This window comes from Triticum aestivum, chromosome 6D, assembly GCF_018294505.1.
Source record: "Triticum aestivum cultivar Chinese Spring chromosome 6D, IWGSC CS RefSeq v2.1, whole genome shotgun sequence".
NCBI lineage: Eukaryota > Viridiplantae > Streptophyta > Magnoliopsida > Poales > Poaceae > Triticum > Triticum aestivum.
Window position 1 is genome coordinate 489,401,924 of NC_057811.1, and position 14,000 is coordinate 489,415,923.

At 42.7% G+C, this 14,000-nt stretch overlaps 2 long non-coding RNA genes across 2 annotated transcripts; both read left to right on the plus strand.

Annotated features, from left to right (window-relative positions):
• Window positions 1–5,698: 5,698 nt before the first annotated feature.
• Window positions 5,699–7,442, plus strand: LOC123142239 (uncharacterized). The gene is made up of 3 exons (XR_006470556.1): window positions 5,699–5,990; window positions 6,665–6,884; window positions 6,974–7,442. It is a non-coding gene; the product is annotated as an uncharacterized lncRNA (long non-coding RNA).
• Window positions 7,443–7,882: 440 nt separating this feature from the next.
• LOC123142240 (uncharacterized) lies at window positions 7,883–12,075 on the plus strand. The gene is made up of 6 exons (XR_006470557.1): window positions 7,883–8,074; window positions 8,469–8,656; window positions 8,740–8,813; window positions 11,119–11,261; window positions 11,735–11,838; window positions 11,920–12,075. It is a non-coding gene; the product is annotated as an uncharacterized lncRNA (long non-coding RNA).
• The last annotated feature ends 1,925 nt before the right edge of the window (window positions 12,076–14,000 follow it).

Genomic DNA, 14,000 nt, shown 5'->3' on the forward strand with positions numbered 1-14,000 from the left:
AGACCGACTGTGTCGCGATGCATGAGCATTAAGAGCTCAGCCGAGAGCCACGCCTTGGTGGTGATCGCGCCGGCGGTGGCCGACCAGGAGGCGGCGGTAGGGCGGCAGGGCTGGGAGTGGCTTGAATAGGCGTGCCAATTTTCAACGCAATCATGGAGTCACGACGAATGTCATGAGCAGAAGGAATGGGCGGTGGAGCTCGGGTCTACAGCGGGAGCATCGATGACAACGTCTATTGCAGGAATCAGCCGACGCCTAGTCGAGCCGCGGTGAGACAGTGGAAATGTTCACGGGAGCGCTGGTTGTTGTATGCGCCGCATTTTTTGGGTATTGTGGTAGTGAGGACCTATATTTTTGTTCTTGGTAAAATGCTAGTGTACACTCTCTCTCACATGCATACACCAAACATGGCAGAAATGTTAATAAAAATGCCAGTAAGGTTGCATGTTACCTTTTTAATTTTCATGCATCAATTTAATGTGCTTTAAAATATAAACATGCAACTAAAAGAAATAAATGTGAGACTTTTACTTGTAGGGAAAAATAAAGGTGAGACTAAAAAACTTGAAAATTTTAAACTGAGATGGGCCCAACAAACGAAAAATGAGGGAGGAGCTGCTAGCTACTACCACACCAATAAGTGAATATTGTTATCCTGGCCTTTTCATGCAAACGGGAGAGACCTCGTGCAAACCATATTACGCCGCGTGCGCTGACCAATATGCCAACTTTCAGTTTATGCGAAAAGGTGGCCAAAAACTGAACACTAGGCCTTTGAATTTTGATACACCTATGCATGTGCTGAACAATTGTGATTACTTTCTTTATTTCTTTGTAACACTTACAAAGCCATATTTATAGAAATTAAAAGTTAATTTTAGACTGGGTCCTTGGAGAAATTGACTACATTTCCCTCCTTCACTCAATGACAACGCGTTGTGAGCGAAGTTCGATGCCGTCTCCAGACCTCCAAAACACCGTCAAAATTAGGGAAACGTTGGTTACACAATGGGCTGAACTCACCAGTCGGAGCTAGAAAGCGCCAATGACAACAGTTTCAAACATAGACCGTTGTCTCGAAGAAGAAGCCGACAAAGACGGCTTGATGATCACCCCAAATCTCGCTAGATAGATCCTAGGAAGCTAACCTCACAAGCTAGCCGAACATCACCGATTGGAGAAGGAGGAAGAGGACGAGGACACGAAGCGACAACGTCCAATCTGCTAGAAGAAACCTTGGGAGACCCCATGCATAACAAAAGGATACACCCATATCCACCACTCCAGCTACCAAACGATCCACCACCCTCCTTTGCACCGGTCATGAGTTGGACCAACAGTCAGGAAAACCTTGTTCTTGATCTGCATGGCACTGCCATTCCAACTGGAAACGAATTTATAATCCTAAGAGACCCAATTACAACCTCGTAATATAGATCCAAGGTACCCAACCCCTCCCGCCGCCAGAGTGGTAGGTCAAGGAATACGGGGCCCATGGCCTCGCCGGGAGCGAGTAGAGTGACATATGTCCATTGTTTTTATAGAGGGAGGCAACTAGGTATTTTTCAATATGCTATAGAATGACGACAGACAATATGATTTCCATACCAAGTATGAAGCACATATGTTTCGATGCAAGACTATTTTATTCCCAAGATCAATGAATATATTTGGCCATAAAACGAGTACGAACAACGAGCAATAGTAGTGGCCAGTTGTAGCTATGGGTGGACAGGGTGGTTGACCACCCTGAAATTTTCCGTTAGCATGTATAGCATTGGAAAAGCATTTTTTCTGAAAAATATAAATTTATGTTAGCGCTTCCCTTTTTCATTGTAGAGCATCTCCAATAGAAGATGTATATTTGGAGATGTAAAAGTAGGTGTTGTATAATTTGCATCATCAAAAAGTGCTTTTTACATCTTCAAAAAAGTCCCATCTCCAAGATGATGTAAAACTCCAATTGCAACACATGATGTATTTGAAGATGTAAAAAAGTTCAACTATTACATCATTTCAAACATAATTCAAACATAGCAAGTTCATTTGAATCAATCATACTTCTAAACTAAACATAATTAAACATAGTTCTAACTAAAACATAATTAAACATAGTTCAAACTACTACATCCATCAACTACTACTACGCCAACTACAAGTTCAAATAACTACTTCAACTACATCAAACATAAAACAATTCCTCATTGGGGCTCTTGAACTGCTCCCAGAACTCCTCCTTGTTGGGTCATCGCACCCTTCCTTCGAGTCACCCCAGTCCGACGAGAAAGACTCGACGGGGACCAACGTGGAGGGGCTAGCCTCATCCTCCTTCACCGCCTTCTTCTTCTACTCGGCCTCGTGCTTCCAATAGAACTCGTGCTCGTCCTCGAAGTACTCTGGATCCTCCCGTGTGAAACTTGCCATCTCCGCCTCATCACAATCACTGGGAGCAAAGAGAATCACCGGCTTCTTCTTCCTCTTCTTCTCCTCGTTCTTCTCGTCCATCCACTGAATGTTAATATTCTTCGGCTTGATTAGCTCCGTGCCGACCTAAGTCACGATCTCCGGGGAGTTCATTTCATGCCTCGGCCGACCGAAATGCCACACGGCAATGCAGTATGCACGCGCCACCTTGTCGATGGAGTCGAACGTGCCGACCCAGTTGCAATGGCCATCGCACTGGAACTCCACGCTGAAGTTTTCGGATGGCTTCTTCCGCACCCCTAAGAAGCCGGTCTTTCTCCTCGAGATCTTCTTGGGCGGCATGGCGGCTGCGCGGTTGTGAACCGAGCAGCGGCAAGGTGGCGATTGATGGTGGCAGGGCGGCAGCTGTGCGGCGCAAGAAGCTCGAGTATGGCAGCGGAAAAGCGGCGGCGGGTGTGCAAATCGAATCTAGGGGCGCCGGGGGGAGCGCAAATCAGTCGGTGGCGATTCGGAGGTGAAAAAGCAACCGATTTGGTGGCAGGCAGCGGCGGGGGTGGTGGAGCGGCCGGATCTGGCGGCAAGGCGGTGCAAATGAGGCGACAGAGAGGAAGCGGTCGTGTGGTAGGTGGAAATGGAATGAAGTGGCGGTTGGACGGTTGGCACGCGGCTTACCTTTTACATCTCCAGGGAGCTGGAGATGCAAATTTGCATTTCCAAGTGTTGTATTTTGCTTCACCTGGAGGAGGTGATGTAATTCTTTTTTGCATCTACATCATCTGGTGGAGCATCGTTTTAGGCATTCATGATGTAAAAGTTAGTTATTTTTGCATGTACACCTTCTATTGGAGATGCTTTTATACCACCCTGCTGGATACACCACTATTGCATAGAGCGGTTATTCAGTGATAAGCGACTTGTTTCTTTACTATAGAATAAATTACTCTCTTACTAATGGATAAACTACTTGTTAGCATCTCGTACACTCTTGAATATTGTATCAAGTTCATCCCAAATGTAGTGCATACAATCTAAAGCACTCGACCAAGTTCTTTAGATAAATAAAGATACTATGGAAAAGACCCATACAAACACAGCATATAATATACTGAGGTGCATGAACTAATATGTGGGCTAATGTGATATATTCAATATTTTTTGTGGTACAATTAACTATAATGACTTTCTTTGCTGAAGGAACAATGTAAACCAAAAAAAGTTAAATAAACTACAAAATACTTTTTCTAGTTTATAAAAACTGCTGTGATGTTTTTCCCCACTGTCTCACTTGAAAATGTAAGAATGACATACATTTGGTGGTAGGAAGTGTTATGATGAAATAAAAAAAATTCAGTATAAATGTGTGAATGTACGATGTTATCTCTGAACTAATGACTAACTCTCTTGTATACTAGTAGAAGAAGCCCAAAAATAAGCCGTTGCACACACCCAGTATAACACACGCACACCCATATGTAGTGATTTTTTAGAAGATGAGTATTGTTGACGTCAGATTTTGGCACGGAAGAAAAAATATTATTAAAATTGCCTCAAAATGAAACAGTTTTGAACATATGAAATTTCCGTGTCATTGAAAAGACCAACTTTGATGTTCGAGTCATCTTCATCGAAGGTCATATGCAATCTCGAGAGCCAAAACAGTGTGCTGCTGAAGTTCTGTCAAGGTTATACTTTACCATTTTGCAAGCCAATTTTCTCCCTTAAGATGACTTCGATGATGAATTGTACAACATGACTTTTGTTGACCTCTTCGAGCTTATTCTCTTTTGGAGTCATCGCGATCCGAGGTCATATGCAACTTGCACGGAGCTTCAAAGGGACCTACTTAATGTATTTTGAGCCCGGAAGTTCAGGGCAAAACTTCCGGGGAGGTTCTGGCAAAACAGAAAGTTTGCATGCAGTGCGCCTCGAAAACTGGAGTTTCAACATTATTTGCACATTTGCTGAACCAAATTCAACCTCAAGACGACCACGGGTGAAAACATTTTCAACAGACGATTTTTTCTCCGTTTCAAGATCTACAACTTTGCTTTTTGGACCATCGCGATCCGAATCGATATGCGACCTGTAGGTGCAGTGCAAGAGAGGGCTACTTGATATAGTTTTAGGTCAGAAGTTTCGGGCATTCCGGCGCCTCATGTATATGTAAGAGATGACAGCTGATTGAACAACACACAATCAAAACCCTCTACCACTTTTTACCATAGTTTTTACATCTCTCCCTTGTTCCTTCTCTCTCATTCTACGTTCGTTTTTCTGTTGAGGGCCAGCGATCCTCGACGCTCTAGGGGCGGGCAAACTGACCTAGGGCAACCCATAGCTGCGGTACATCCAGACGAGGACCCTCTCGGGCATGTGGGGATTCGGGTCCTCAAAAGCAACCACCGGATTGCTTGTGTACCGCACGTCTGGACGGGTCTTCTTCGATGTGAGCTGTGGTGCATCACCCTCGGTGTTGGAGGTACACGGTGAGGTGTTCATGTGCGAACAGATACATGTCCTTTATAGAACCGGGGAATGTCACTTACGTGACTACTACCACGAATATACATAGCGCATTCCTATCTACACTAGAAACTACTACATACTTGCACAACTAATGCAACTTCCGGTCAAGTCCCTTCCATACTTCCGGTCAAGTTCGTTGCACCAGTCTACTTCCTGCCTAACTTACTTACCATCTAAGTTTTGGTGTTGTTCCTTGAAGACAGGGATGAAACCCACAATCTCCCCCCTCAACCCTGTCGGACAGGTCGGATGTTGATGATCCCGACATTGTCGCGCAACTATTGGAGTCGGACGTGACCAAGAGCCTTTGTCAGGATGTATGCCTTCTGCTCACCAGTCCTGATGAACTCCATGACCACCATGCCCTTCTCGATGCAGTCGCCTATCCAGGAATAAGTATCTAGGGAGCTCCCGAGCCTCCTCAGAGCTCAGACGAATCCGGCCATTCGTTGCGTTCGCTTGATGGATTTCCGGCCGTCGGATCTCGCTCTGGGAAGATATGGGCCGTAGGATCAAAGTGAAAACACTGCTGCAATGAATAGTCTGCTCTCCACCGAAAAGATCTCATGCCACCGCCGTAATTCCCATACCCCGCCGAGGGCATTTTCGAAATTTCTCCACAAGGTATAAAAGCCCAACGCTCCCAATCGGCTTCTCTCCTCTTCACGCGAGGGAGAGCTACCGCCGCCGCCGGCGCCGCCCCGCGCCCCCTTGCCGTGGTGCGCCCTCTCCCCATCTCCACCGGCCCTAACCCTCTCTAAATCCCCTCACCCTCTCTCCTGTGTGGATTCGTCCCTCACCGGATCGAATCCTCCGAGCCGGCGGTCTGCAGGGCCGGGCGGGAGCGGCGCGTCCCCGTTGGCGTGTCGGTGGTGACGGCCCCGCGGATCGAGGCTGACCCCCAACGGTGCTGGCGCTGCGTCGATCTGGCGCGCGCTTCTGCTCGAGGGGCAGCGTGGTTCAGCGACGACGAGATGCTCGTCCATCTCCTCCTCATCGACCAAATCGTCCAGGATTCCTCATCCACCGCCGCGCCCAAGGTGAGCACGGATCCTGCCTCCAGAACAATCTTCGAATTCGCGTCCATTATGGGTTCCTGCTCGTGCGCCTCACCGATTCCCTCGAGGTTTCGACGCCCCCCGCAATGAATTCTCTTCCTCGTGGTTCGTGGGTTCAAGTTTCGCAGATGATTGGTTTCTATCTTGTGTGATTACAAGTTTTTGTATAGATAGCTTGGTATAGACTAGAGCATGGCTGACTGGCATCATACATATTCATAAAATTAGTTGCTTTGTTCTGGATAGTTAGGTGTATATGTTACCATTGGCTAGAGAGACTCATTCATAGGAAACGGTCTAGAACCTCTCATGGATAATCCTTAGTTGCCTTGCCGTGGTTCAGTGTGGACTGTGGAGGCTGCGTAGTGAGTTCTGGGCTAAGCGTTGTCAAGCAGGATGGTGCCTCGAGCTTGACATACCAAAGTTGCAGTTTATAAATATGCAGCGACACATGGGCGGGCTATAAGGGTAATTAGATTGATCTTTAAGCATAGACATTTTCATCAAAGATGATTCTGTTGAGAAAGTAAAATAATTGTGTTGTTATATTATGATCTCCAGTGTAAGATCAAAACAAGAAAACATATGTTTTACTTTTTCAGTAATGTAACTTATGATTATTTTTTACACGACTCCTATTGGGGGTTTGGTTGTAGTTTCAGTGCGCCATCTACTCGGCTCCTACCTCAATGTTGCTGAGTTCAGGTCACAACATTGTGATCTCCTTTTTCTTCGAGAAGAATCCATCCAATGCTCTGATCTAGAAAAGGCAACAAAAGTAGTTTCATTCGTCCATGGATACTTGGTCCGGCCTCTCGAGAAAGGGCTATACTATATATGCTGCAATATGCACTTGCCGCCCTGTACGAATTCAAGGTCAAATTTCTCCTCTCTACTCAATTAATTTACCATGTTTTGTTTTAGCCTCTTCTGACTTTAATCAGTGTTATTTTTCTGCTCTCCAGCAATCAGCACTATGATTATTCCGTCTGTACACAATTGCCTTTGCTTTCTCAACCATGGGTACAGTTTCTCTCATCTTTTCTGGAGATCCCACACTATTCCTTCGGAGCAGGAAGTGCACTTTTGAAAGGTGTTAGCATGCTTCATAATTGCCTATGCACCTGGTACCTATATGATGTTAGTATCAGTTGCTCCTGTGACTGCCATGGGGGTCTCTCTCATCAGTTTACTCATAGTGTTCAATCCAATTTGGGAATTTAAAATCAAGGGTATTGTTCTGTTAGTGGCATTCTGCAAGAGAAAGGGGATATGGTATGGGGTAGTCATCATGGCAAACCCAATTGCAGCCTTATTGTCTGTGACATTCGTGTCCCTTATTCTACTTCTACTACTGGACTTGTCGTTGGTCTCGATGAGTCATCTGGTGGCAAAGTGGAACCACGTACCAGCACAACCACCGACACCATTCATGTATGCACATTGTTCTATCTTCCTTTTAGTGCAGGCAATGTATTTACATGCAAAACATGAGACGGTGGGGTTTCATTCTGTATCCCCGATATTATGCACAATCATATATGTACATTGTTTTATCTATTCCTTTTAGTACAGTTTATACCTTAGAAGGAAGTGGCATGTGGAATCGAAAGGAAGTGGCTTAGATAGTATCATGTTTCTCTTTTCACTTAAAACAGTGCAGCATGTAACAAGTGCAGTTTTAATTTTAGTTTGGGTATTAATGCACTCACATGCATCTCTTATGTTTAATAATGCACTGATGTTCATCTCTTTTGCTATTTGCACTGCAAGATTTAATAAAAGTTATCTTTGGATGGTTCACATTTTAATAGAGAAACAACTAGAGTGACATTGTGGGTGCGTGGAGGTGGTTTCATCCTCGTCGACGGTGGAGGTGGTTTCCATTCCTGTTTTGGGCGACCAATGCGTGCAGACTTTGTATAGAATATCTTGTCACCTGAAAGGTATAGGCTGAGATGATCGTTTTATTTGCAGACAAGATCAAGGACTGGACCAACGCGGTCTTCGCACACGAACCAATGTGGGCCAGTTGCATCGGTAAAGTAGCATCACCGGCTTAGGAAGTAAGTTCCTCTGTTTAGGTGTATTGATGTTTCTGAACTAGTAGGCACAATTCATCTCATGACCACTGGGCTGTCGTCTTTACTTTTTCTGAAATTTGTGACCAAGTGGTTAAAGCCTGAAACTGAAGCTTGGTCTTTCTCCAAATTTACCATGGTGTAATTTTATGCTACAATCAAGCATTGGATAGAAAATAAACATGTTATCAAGATAATATATCAGTTTTAGAAATACATATTGATCGACTATACATGTGTTTCTTTTTACTGAATTTCTTTTTGCTGTTTTTCTATCTATATCACCCATTTTGTTGACATGTTTATTCAAATGTGCCTAATGTTTCTTTGCTTTTCCTGGTTTCTCAAAACAAACAAATGATGTTCTCTGATAAATTAGGAGGCTGAAGGTGGTAGCTTGTTGAACTCTTATTGTGGAAAAAATCTGTAGATGTTCACATAAACCTGAAGTATGCTCTGTTTTTCTCATATAAATGATAAACAACCACGGCACCGGCACGGGCAACCATGTGCTTCTTCTCCATGGAAATGGACATGGGGCTCCAAACCACAGAATGAGAATGCAAGGTCCCTCTTCTACCCCCTCCCCCTCTGCTTGCTTGTTTTGATTTGGCCGCTCCCCTCCCTCCCTCACCCCCTAATGCGCGCAGACACAAGCAAGGGAACACCATCGCTTCACTCCTCCGGGTCGCCGCTGCTCCAACCCTACTGGACGCCATGAAAGGTATCTCTCTGCTCCCTCTCCCTCTCATGCTATGCTCTTCTTGTCCACGCCCATCCAATTTTCTTGCTGAAACTTTCGTGACTCCATTGTTGTATGAATCAATTGCTTGTCGTATGAATTTTTCTTACTGCAACTTTTAGGCAGATTTGTCGTATGAATTATGCAGAGAGAGAGAGGGAGAGGGAGAGAGAGAGAGAGAGAGAGTGAGAGAGAGATTGATATGAAGTGATTGTTCATGATGTGTCTCCATTGTGTTTATATCATAGGTTATACCCTCCGCTTTATCATAGGGGTGTGTCCTGGTAGAGTGAAAACAAATCCCTCCGCTTTGTCCTGTTGTTAGTTTAAACAGAGAATTCTGATTCAGATCCTATATTGCATAAATGTACTGTTAGTGTGATTTAACTTCTCCATTTTTTACATCAACCAAGAAAGCATGTGACATTCTTGATAAGCTAATTCGATTAGCATGCAGTCTAATTCAGATCCTATAATTGATCTGCAGAATCTATACCACTGAATATTTATGCAGCTTACACTGTTCTTTGCTGAAAACTTGAGCTAGACCGATTAAAATTCCACCTATCTAGAAGCTATTTCAAACAGTCGTGTGCTCTTTCAATTGTTCTAGATGAAAAATAAATCAATTGTTATAATCTGTATGTGTCTTGGGCTATCCTATTTTCTGATTTACTTTTGTTTTTATTCAAAATGAACTCGACCATTTCGAACTGAACCCACATGCTTTGATTTAAGGATTCATTTTCGTTTCGGGCTAATTTGCTCCATATGTTTGGACTTCTTCATGTTGGTTTTATACACTTTCGAGAAACAGTTCAGAATTAGCCTACTGAAGTTTTTGAAGCACATTATTTTTTACCAATCTGTTTGACATATCTAAGACGAGATTCATTTAGATATTTGTGGCTGTTTTGTTTCTAATATATACACAAATCACTTTGTATTTTCAGCGATAGAGTTGGGTGTTGAAAGAAATGACTTGAAATAGTTACTTATTGGTGATGTCTTATTCACCATGCTTTATGCAATTCTAGACTTTTAGTACAATAATTTGCAATTGAAGTAAAACATAATGTGTTATAAATACCTTGATGTGTTTGGCATCAACAAATACACAACACTCATACAACATAGCATATATAGCACTGTAGTCTTTTCGGCATTTTAAGAAGAGTTATCGACCTTCTCTTATAACTGAATTGAGAAATCCACCGTTCTAAAAAACTGAACTATTCCTTGCCTAGCCATTGTAGTACTTCCGTTTTAAGATTAACCAAAGTATTCATTGTCCAGGCGTTATAATACTCTGATTTTGGCTTACCATGATTTTGAAAAAATATTCGCTGCCAAGCTTGGCCTAAGTGATTTGTGATATCAAATCTGGCTTGCATAGTTTATACCAAGGCATCCTTTTTTCAGTTGGTATAACAGCTATACACAACTTAATTTCTTGTGAGTATATATTTTCACAGTACGTTAAAACAGGAGAAATAGTTTTTGGTTTAATGTTATTAAGATGTCTGTCTAAACAAGTTAGTACTATCTCAAAGTAGTTGTTGGCCAATTACACATTCTGCCCAGTTTATGCACACTGCATTTTTTCTTACACCACTTTTTTTATTGGGAGAGAATGCATCTATATAGGATTGATGCTTGATAGGTCCATTATTATAGCAAATACCAAAGCTGGCTTTTCAGTTTTGCACTTCAGATTTCTCCCAACATAAAGTACTCACGTGAAAACATATTAGTAATGATTAGCTCAATATATCAGTTATTTAAATGTGTTGTATTAAACCATTCCTATACATGTATGTAATTGCATTGTCAGGTAGTTTTTTTCTTCCATTTACTCATCGATATTTGGTCCAGACATCACATGGTATAACAAGCTATAACTAATTAATTTTGACTTGGTACACTCAAACTAGCAAGTGTCGATCCTTGATATTTGGTAAATGCGGTTTTTTGAACAATTTTTGATCTTCAACTTGCTAAAGAGAGGCTTCCAGCAGCAGTCATGATTAGTTCGAACTGAAGACAGTCCAAGAACTCCGTTGTGTTGATTACTATGATCATTAGGTCATTTTATCAGTATGTCATCCTTTAACTGATCTTTTGATTACGCCCACTGCCATATTATGTAACTGAATCTATCTCTTTTCCTTTCATGGTGGAATTGGATGTTCCTCCTATTTAATAGAAATGGATACATTTTTTGCAATAGTAAGGGATTATTAAGTTTGCTCATCTCATTTGTCGTCGCATCATCCCTTTCCTCTAGGTTGACCGCAGTGCGCAGTGGCGGCGCTCATGTCTGCATCATCAGCATCCGTTGTGTGTGCTCCCGTCCATGTTGCTGAGGGACGCCTGCCCCTGCTGCAAGGACTGCCACTGTGGTTATGGAAGACGCTACAGATAAATCAGGTCATTTCATCCGGACATTATGACAAAAGTTTCTATACCCTGCTTGTTGTCATAACAATTGCACAAGGTCAGGGTTTTATGACATCTGACTTCACGGTTGCTTCAGGGTATGTTATTTTTTGTTGTTTAAAATTTTGTGCTACCCGGGAGGAACTGATGAGTTCAGAATATACTTATCCAAATATTTCAGCTCGACGTCGACTTTGCTACATTATCTCGATTTGTGTTGCATGCCACTTTGAACTTCTACCTAGGTAATCTCAGTAATTACTTCTCTCCCTATCAGTTATGAACTGCAGCATCTCAAGTTGAGCTATGAATATACAATTTTACCTTATCGTAAATAAAATATTTACATGCTTATATCTATGTGCATATATCATTTTAGTTGCCTATGCAATATGCATACACTATTTGAAATGTGTCAATCTTCAACTTAATTATTCATTTCCAGTTGCCCACCGCTTATGCAGGCAATGCGTGGCAAGCCGCGCTTTACATTGGTTCAACCAGCCCTCTCATCAAGTATTATGTTTGTGGGATGAATAAGACACTGGTCACTCCTGGACTAAGGATGGTAAGGACCTTAAATATGCGACCTCTTACAAGTAGAGTATCATAGTACCCGGCTCTGATCAATTGATGTTTCCTTTTCCAGCACTTCTCCTGCCACTTAACAAAAAATAATCAGAAGAACCATCTCAATGAACCAGTCGAGGACATGATGGTCAGTCTCAGCGTTGGAGATGTTACGAGACAGGTTTGGCGCATAAGAGGAACAAAAAAAAGCAATTTGTCAGACTTTGTCAAGGCGGGAGGGATCAGAGAGCATCAAATGTGTTTCTTCGCCTTCAAAATTGAAAGGGGGAAACCATCGCTCACTCTCCATAATAAGCTTTAAAAAGCTAAGGTAGGAAATCACAAGTCTATACAGAAATCATTCTATGCCATGTATTTCCCGGACAATTTGCATCGGGTTCATGTGAAGTACAACATATGAGGTTGATCGACAAGGCAATTGAATTGAGCTACTTTTCAGTATGACTAATAACTATAGCTTCGTAGATTTAACATCTATATTGTCATTGTGTCTGCCTTTTTCTTCTTTATTATGTTCCAACTCTTTGTAATTGCTCTCATGTTCACGCTCGTAGAACTGAGCTTAATGTAAAGTGATGATCTTTTGTGGTCCCTTGAACTCAATAAACTTGATGTTGCCTTATAATCTCATGACGATGTTGAAACTCGATGATGACTTGCTTTTGTTAGAAGTGAATGTTTTCTTTTTCTTCTATTTTGTTGTCCTGTTTGAATACGTATGCTAAACCAGGTTTCCTACTAACTTGAAAGAACATGTGGTGCCCCCATGTTTGGTTTTGGTAATTGACGACAATCTCTATGGACTAATGGTTGCCTTGAGTTATATTTGAAGGTTTTGTCCATAGGCTTTTCTTGGAGTACATGTGTTGGTTTCAAGGAGAGTTTGTGTTGACCAAGGTGCTATTAAGGAATTATCCAAAGATTGGTCATGTGAGAATTGAGCTTATTGCAAGCATGTCTTGAAGAAGAAGATTGTGTGATCATTCATGTTTACCTTCAAGACATCATCCAAATGAAGAGAGTTGGAAAGATTCTAGGTTGATCAAGACTAAGTCAAGAGTGAATCAAGTTGATCATGGTATGGTAAGCATTGACCATTGTGCTTTGTGTACTAACCCATGGTCTATGTGAGAGTTCTATGCGGGGTTAGGTACGTGTTCATGGGCTTGCGTCAAGAGGAAGATATCACTCAACCCATGGAGAGGATGACATCAAGTGGTGATCGTCATCAAGATTGCCGTGTGCAAGTTCAAGTGGAGCATCACAAAGAGATCAAGTGCTTGAAGCTTGCCGTCCATTGTGGTGACAATGGACTTGTGAAGATGTGCCGAAGAGTGGCTCACCCATAGTGGACTATGGGGGAGTAATCATCTAGTCTTCATCGAGCCAACGCAATCAAGAAAGGTGGTCCAACTTGAGGGAGTCAAGATCGTCATCATCTAGCTCAAGTGGACCATGTGCAAGACAAAGGTTTGCCCTTGATAGGTTTTCTATTTTACCGGTCTCATGGTGGTAGTTGGGAGACCGGGTTATAGGATCGATAGCCGTACTATCAAGGGGGGCTCTCAAGTGAGTAGCTTGATCGTATCGTTCGTCGAGAGCTCAAACCATTGCATCCTTGCATCATGTTTCTTGGTTCTTGTTTGGTTCTCTTTGTGAGTCTTAGAGCTTATGGTCATCTTGATGACAAGCTTGAGTTCATCGAAAACGGAGTTTGCATGCGTCTTCTATGATGTTTTTGATGTTGGAGGTTTTACCGGTCTTATCCGAGGAAGGGTTCTCACCATTTTCTTTTGGGCCTTTTCTCATTAGCTTCTTATTGGTATTTCTATCAAGATTTTGTTGGGAATCGTAGCATAATTTAAAAAAATTCCTACGCTCACCAAGATGCATCTATGGAGTCTACTAGCAACGAGGGGAAAGGAGTGCATCTACATACCCTTGTAGATCGCGAGCGGAAGCATTCCAATGAACGTGGATGACGGAGTCGTACTCGCCGTGATCCAAATCACCAATGACCGAGTGCCGAACGGACGGCACCTCCGCGTTCAACACACGTACGGTGCAGCGACGTCTCCTCCTTCTTGATCCAGCAAGGGGGAAGGAGAGGTTGATGGAGATCCAGCAGCACGACGGCGT